The sequence below is a fragment of the Rhinopithecus roxellana genome, chromosome 8 (assembly GCF_007565055.1).
Source record: "Rhinopithecus roxellana isolate Shanxi Qingling chromosome 8, ASM756505v1, whole genome shotgun sequence".
Classification (NCBI taxonomy): domain Eukaryota; kingdom Metazoa; phylum Chordata; class Mammalia; order Primates; family Cercopithecidae; genus Rhinopithecus; species Rhinopithecus roxellana.
In genome coordinates this window covers 73,635,079-73,643,003 of record NC_044556.1, presented here as the reverse complement: position 1 = coordinate 73,643,003, position 7,925 = coordinate 73,635,079, and the positions used below count along the sequence as shown (strand labels likewise).

Below are 7,925 nucleotides of genomic sequence, written 5' to 3'. Positions count from 1 at the left end.
ATTCTAAGGAAGGAAAATGGCACATTAAAAGGACGTGGAAGCTGAGCATGGTGGCTCACGCCTGTAATCCCAGCACTTTGGGAGGCCGAAGCAGGCAGATCACTTGAGGTCAGGAATTCAAGACCAGCCTGGCTAATGTAGCAAAACTCCATCTCTTCTGAAAATATAAAAATTATTTGGGAATGGTGGCAGGCACCTGTAGTTCCAGCTACTCAGAAAGCTGAGGCAGGAGAATCACTTGAACCTGGGAGGCAGAGGTTGCAGTGAACCGAAATCACGCCACTGCTGCAGCCTGGGCAACAGAGCAAGACTCCATCTCAAAAAATAAAAAACAAATTTGAAAATGACATAGAGTTTGGAGTAAGCAAAAGCTTACTCCATGGGACAACAAAGAAGCCAGCTAATTAAGGAGGAAATTCTTGGAAATCAAGTTGAATAGGGAGTGTGGGTCTGATGATGGAGAGTTTGGGCTGATGGGTAGAGGCTTTTTAACTTGATATAGTTTGAAAAGAGAGCAAAGAGCTGGCATGGTGAAAGCCTAATGTCCAGAAAACCCAGGTTAAGACAAAGGATAAAAATTATGTACATTGTTAATCACCAACCATATTCTGATTTTTTCTCGGTGCTGGAAAGAGATTGGAGTTTCAGGAAACAAACGTTATCCCTGTTTTATATTCATGGAGTTTCACTCTCTAACTGTGTAATTATAAATTGAGACAAGTGTTCAAAGGGAAAAGAACTTGTCTCTCTAGAGTGCATAATGAAGGAGCTTGACCTAGACAAGGCCAAGAAAGGCATCTCTGGAAAGGGATGTTTGCTCTGAGAACTGTGGGATGTGCAGGAGTTAAGCAGGGGCAGTTTGATAAGGAAGAAGGAGGGCAAGGTGTATGGAATAGAAGAGTAGTGCAGTCAAAGCATCTACATGGGTCCAAGGGCTGAGCACTCAGTGGATGTCACCTAGAAAGATGTTTTAAAAGTGTAAATGCCTGGGTTCTATCCATGCATTGGAGACTCCTTGTAAAATGGAAATGCATTCCCTGGGGATTGAGTAGCAAGTATATGGCCTAACTTTGATCTACTAAATCGGTCTTGAGTAGCACATGGCAAGATTCTTAAGTCTTCCTTCTGAACCTTGGTCAGTTTTGGAAACCACTAGATCAGATATCTAGGGCCTCTCCTAAATAAAGAAGGAAAGTTTTGCTCTCAGTGTTGCCTTTTTCTGCTGTCAGAGGCCACCACCTTTCTTCTCCTTACCCTCTATCCCCTTCCTGTCCACATTCCATGCCTATCCTGTGCAGGAGTACACATGTGCGTGCATGCACACACACACACACACACACTTCTAGTGCCCATTTCTCTGCTTGCCAGGATGTCTTCTGAAGTCATTCTCTCTGGCCTGCTCTCCCAAGCTGTGCCCCAGACTGAGGACCCTTCATGATCTCTTTCTGCAGGAACACTGAACTGACCCATTTTGTAATCACTTAGGACCCTGCTATCTGCTAATTAATAAAGTTATCTATAGTTACATATTGACTGGCAAAAATCATTCCAGATAATTATAATAATAACTTACATGTAAGGATATGTGATACTATAACTTAAAATGGCATTTTAAACACTATCTCATTTAGTATTTCTAGCAGAACTAAACTGTTGTGCAATACCAGCCACACTCAACAGGTGGTGTGTCATCATTGACCAAGGTTAGGCAGCAAACTTGCTACTCCATCCCCAGAAAATACATTTCCATTTTACCAGGGGTCACCAACCTCCTTCTTAAGGCAGAGGAATGGCTGCTATTGAGTTCATCTTAAAGGTAGCGTTGATGGGATTAGGGTGGGGATACAGGGTAATTGGGCAGGAGGAAACTTCTAGCACTACAATATATGGCAATATATGGGAGACAATACAGTAGAGAGATTAAGAGCAGTATGTCTGGGCTTTTGAATAAAAAGGCTTGAGTTCAATACCCAGTGCAGCAATGTGTTAACTGTGTTGTCTTGGTCCAGTTGCTTAATCTCTCTGACTCCAGCTTCCTCAACTGAAAGTGGGATTTATAGTAGTACCGACCTCATAAAATGGGTGTAAAGCTTAAACGAGATAATTCAAAGAAAGCATTTAACAAAGTGTCTAGCACATATTAAAACTACTTTTTAATTGTTGTTATTAAACCACTTAGGCAACTGCCTTCCCTTTTGTGAGACCGGCCTTAGAGACAGCCAACAGAAAATGAAAGTGGATGTGTTTGCATTAGTGGGAGGTGGGAAGATAAGGAGGAAGAATTGAGAGAGCAAAGGGAAGAAAAGATTGCAAAGCCCTCTGCTCACTTGGTCTTCGTCTGATTCTACCAGCCCAGGTAGGCCATTTTCTTGCCCTGCCAGAAGGAGTAGAAATTGAACTGTGATCTGGAGAGCTATCTGTTCTGATCATTAGTCAAACACCAGGAGCCAGTTAGACCTAATTGTCTTTGAAACATCTGAAGACCAAACACTTTTTTTTGGAGGTCAGCCTGCATAACTGAGAAAGAGGCAGAGGTACCTGGGATGAAAATAAAGGCATAATAGGTTCATATAGTTGGTCTGAAAATTAGCTTTAGGGATCTCCTTACGTTTGTTTCTTAATGGTGTGAAACATAATAATGGCTTTGGCCGTAATAAAGATGAATTACAGTTTTTTTTCCTGAAAAATAATGAAGCTTTAGTAAACATCCCACGTTTATCACTTAATTTATCCCTAGCTCATGGGGAAAGAGACCTCCCCCCAACCCAGCCCCCATTTTTAATATTCCAAGCTACTAGATTTCAATAACCCACTTTCCAGCAATGTGTGTCTCATTTCCCTGGAAAGACCAAATAGGCAATAACAGCCTCTCGGTTAGAACACTAATGTTGTAATTTAGAACTTCTGTCAAGATGAAAGATCTTTGCTGGGATCCTCAGAGGGCCCACAGCAACACTTCAACCCGGGCCCGGATAATGAAGTTTTCATTATTAAATAAAGATATTTTAGGAATGTCATAAACCATAAATCCACTCTCTTCTATTGCCCTGCCACCTTATTGTGTTGATTTCTAGCAAAAGTCCATCCTCTCTCGATTGCCCCAACTCCTCCAAGCTTGGTGTTTCTTGCCTTTCAACCCCCTAATCCCACTGTGACGCACTTATGTTGCCATGGTGACAGAAGACTGTGTCTTCTCCCACATTGAAACCCAAGGGCTATAAAGAAGGAAGGTGTCTGCGGAGAAGAGGAGTGACTGCTGCCTCTCCCTGTTGACCTCCTCCTCCCCACCTCGTCCTGCCAATCAGCTGAGAGACTGACTCCACACAGTTTTATCTCACCTCAAGGAAATGCTAACATGTGCCATCAAGTCTGGCTGTACTTAAAAATTATGGCACAATCAATTTTTAATGTGAATTTAGTGCTGGTTGGAAGCTTTAGACTCTGAGTCCCAGGAAAATGATTCATCTGTTTATTCATTTGCCAAATACCGGGGTGCGGTTTTCTCAAACCCCACCTGCCTTAACCTGGTTGTGCTCTCGTCCCTAAGATCACATACAGCCTTACTGAGGCTGCTCATGCCAGGCTCAGGAACCTGCCCCCTGCAGATCCAGCCCCATGCTGGAGAGCAGAGGGGAGGAAGAATGGACACTCTTATTTTCCCAAGGCCTGGTGACACAACAGAGTCAGAGGGCAAAGAGAGCTCAGAAGCATCTCAGCGGACTCCATAAATAAGAGAAGCAGGACATCTGAAATTAGGAACTCATTTAGCCACCCCCAACTCGCTATTGAACCACACCTGACAAGCCAGATGTCTTAAAAGATTCAGAGGAAACTTTCCAGTCTATCACAGTGTAGCAAAGGAACTCACTCATATTTGCATGTAACCAAATGTCTCCTTGCTGTGAGTTAGGCTCATATTCAAAGGAGATGAAGATCTACTTATAACAATACTCAATATTATGTTCTCAGAAGGGGAGTGCTAACACTTAGGGAACCAGTTTGTACTTGTATTTTTGTTTATACTCATGATCCAAATGAAAGCAAAAAGAACTGTAAGATTAATCAAGGATGAATTTGTAGATATACTAAGGACAAAAATGATGACTCCGTATGGCTTCCAGCCATCTCTATGTAGTTTCTTCCATCACAGTGATATTTGACGTTGAACAGATTAAACAATAAGATATACTTTTTAAAAATAACTTTTTCATCTCCGTTGCTCAATGAGCTTCAGGAACAGTTGGTCTCAGCAAAAAACGCTGTTTTCTGAAAACATCTGATAATCCAAATTATGAATTACATACAGTATATATATATTTATATATATACACACACACACACACACACACACATATATATATATATATATATTTTAAAGTCCATCGTGGAGCACGCATCTGTTTGGGATATTTATTGGAGGAGAGGACGCAACAAGCCACAGAATGTTATCAGCACTTGAATTAATTGAAAATAAATTTCCCCTCCCAGCACTAAACAAATGACGAGTTTTTTGTGTGATAACACACACCAGCCCGCAATAGGTTGCTAAGATTCCACTAATTAAAAAAAAATCTCATTTGAAGATAGTTAATGGCTTCTGCATTTCCACAAAGTGCTAGTCAGACTACATTCCCCTGAACTTCAGGGTCTGTGCTGATTACTACTCAATTAGTTTTGATTCAATTCACTGAAGAAAAATGTCCATTTCATTAGTGTGGAGAAATAACCATTGGACACAAAATATATTTCTCAGCATTGCTATGGCAACCAAGATGACACAGCTGAGCTCAGAATGTTAATGCCTTCCCTGGGACTATATTTTTAAGTCAGCATGCGGCCATTAAGCCTTGCTGGGTGGGGGTGGCTCCTGTCACATCGCCGTTGTGATTGGCAGGCAGAAGAACCCATGGCGCTCCCAAGAAGGCTTGGTTCCTGCCACTCGCCTCCCCTGCCACACCCCTGTGGGCTGAGCATATCGGCAACAGCATAGATTGTGGTTTTGCAAGTCCTCAAGGCCCCTTTTTATGTGACATGCAGAAGTCCAGCTGGGCAGTGAAAAATGCGATCTGTCATCCAGATGTGTTTTCCTATGTGTTGTCTGTTTTGTGAATGCATGCGACTGTCCGGGTGATGACCTGACTTTTGAGCTCGTCATTGCTGCATTCCAGCCAGCATAGCATTGACAGAGAGGTGAGGAGCAAGTGGTCCAGCAGTTCAGTAAATATGGTGGTCAACCTGAAGCACTCTGCCCACTTGAGGAAGACTTGATTCTCATCTGCACCCCACGAGATATGTAGGCAAAGGATGGGAAAGCAGATTCTAGATTACTAAAGCAAAGAAATGGATCTGTTTGTATGCAATAGGGAGCAAACATGCCAATACTAGTCTTCAGGAATAATAGATGTGGCCATTATTTAGATGTTAATTAGGGCATAACCAAATTAAACCATAACAAAATTTCATTTGGGAGACCAAATTTTCCAGGTTAAATGGATAATTGCCCATATTTTCCCTTAAGCTATGGTGGCATAATCTTAGGTTACCAATTAATAATTAATTGCTGTATACTGTGTTCAAGGCTCCATGCCTTAGGATACAAAGATTAAGTACATGGAGTCTACACCCTCAAGGGACAGTTTAGTAGGGAGATAGCATATGAACGATTAATGAAAGCTACTATGTATTGAGTACTGACTGTGAGACTGGAAGTGTACTAAGTACTTTGTATGCAGTATTTTAATGTACTCCTCATATTAGTACTATGAGGAGGATGTTAGCTCCATTTTATAACCAAGTACACTGAGACTTAAAAAAGGGACTTGGCTAGTCAATTACTAGTTCAATTACAGCAAGTAACTGGCAGAGCTGGATTCAAACACAAGTCTCTCTGACTCCACAATCACTTCGAACCACCATGCATACTGCCTTTCATGTACACATGAATAGAAAAGGCAGGCTGTAAATATTCAGGGCCCAGTGACTTACAAAAGTAAATACCTGATCTGTAAGGAAAGCAGCAAGTCTGATTGCATTTAATTAATTTAACTTCCCTTTTAAAATTCATCTTCAAAGTAATGGGCAAAATCAGAGCGTCCCATTTCTTCCATTAAGCAGATGTTCTGCACATTGCCCTCCTGCCTCTTCTGCGACCACAGGGAGAGGAAGCACGGCTGATGCAAGAGCTGCCAAAAGGCAGGGAGCAAGAACTCATTCCACAACAAGAGCAAGCTCACAGTCGGTGATCTCAGTGTCAGAGTCCCATTCTACCCTCTTGGGATCCTGGGCATCTGAGCTTCTCTATGTTTAATCATCATCATGTCACCATCAAAAATATTTATTAAGCTGCTGCATACATATGGTTCTGGTCACCCCATTTGTTCTTGCTCCCTTGGCACATTATGTAATTTCACTCTATTTGTTTCCAGTGGTTTGACATAATTTTATATCATCTTTATACCTCTTCAGATACAGTGCTCAAAACACCCCGACCCAGACTTCTCTGAGTTCACGGAGTAGATTCTTAGCCTTCTCTTTGCCTGACCATAGCAGGAGCAGTGGATCTTGGTGACAGGGATCTTGGTTCAGGGCTGGCCCAGTGGCTGTCTCTTCCATGTGAAGCAGAATTAACCAACATAGGTAGGGGCTTGCAATCTAAAATTTTGCCACAGATAAAACATGCAATGGGTACACACGTCACTCTGTAGATGGGCTTTGTTGCTAGAATAGCATTTGTGAAAATGTGTTCTAAGAAAACCTAACTTCTTAGAATGTTAAAGGATGTTATAGTCATGCAGTTCAGAATATGCTACTCCAAAACATGGCAACTTGGCACTTAATAAAGAGCAGAAGCAGGAAGGTCTCTATGACCTTTGCCATTCTCCCCTGAAGTGGGCCATAAAATAATTCTCTGACTTTTCTCTAAAGTAGGGCATAAGACCCTCATTCCAGAGGAGTCCTTATACCCAGAGAAAAGGAATGAAGACACAGGGACACAGAGAAAAACATGAACAAGGCCATGTGCAGTGGCTCAAACCTGTCATCTCAGTACTTTGGGAGGCCAAGGTGGGAGAATGATATGAGCTCGGGAGTTTAAGATCAGCCTAGGCAACGTGGCAAGACTCCATCTCTACAAAAATATTAAAAAGCTAACCAGGCATGGTGGTACATGCCTGTAATTACAGATATTTGGGAGGCTGAGGCAGAAGGATCTCTTGAGCCCAGGAGGTCAATACTGCATTTAGCCATGTTTGAACCACTGCACACCAGCCTGGGTGACAAAGCAATACCCTGTCTCTTTTGGATTTTTTTTTAAAAGAATCTGAACAAACAGGCCTTGCTAAGTTTCCCCCAATTTATTACCATTAGGTAATATTCCTTTCTCCTCCCATCATACTTCTGCCACCACTGTTCATAAAAATACAATCTTTTCTGTTTCTTTGGGTCTTCATTTCTGAAGGCTCTCATGTTAGGTAAAACTTAAATATATTTATATGCTTTTCTCTTGTTAATTTGTCTTTTATTATAGTGGTCTCAGCCATGAACCTAAATGGGTAAGGTAAATAAATATATTACTTCTCCCCTACAATAGAAAAATAAAAAGGAGAAGAGGAGATTCTCTGGTCAATTATGTTTAGGAGACGCTGGGTTAAACAATGTTAATCAGGTTTGTTTGTTTGTTTTCTGCCAGGGTCCTCAGAACTCTTAATATACGACTGTATTATATGACTCTCCAAGTGAAGAGAATGGAGGGAAGCATTATCTATAGACCCATTTTTATGCTGGAGCAATGAGGCACCAGCGTTTTGCAAGTTCTGGAAAACACAGAGCAGGGGTCAGTTTAGGAGCCTAACCTGTATACCTACATCAGGAAGCTCGGAAAATGACTTAGACCACTGACACTTTTTGCATGAAGATTCCTAAGCTTC

At 41.7% G+C, this 7,925-nt stretch overlaps 1 long non-coding RNA gene across 1 annotated transcript; it reads left to right on the top strand.

The window, feature by feature from the left end:
- Window positions 1–3,242: 3,242 nt before the first annotated feature.
- Window positions 3,243–6,356, top strand: LOC115899006. Its single transcript, XR_004058613.1, has 3 exons — window positions 3,243–3,367; window positions 5,169–5,293; window positions 6,115–6,356. It is a non-coding gene; the product is annotated as an uncharacterized LOC115899006 (long non-coding RNA).
- Window positions 6,357–7,925: the final 1,569 nt, after the last annotated feature.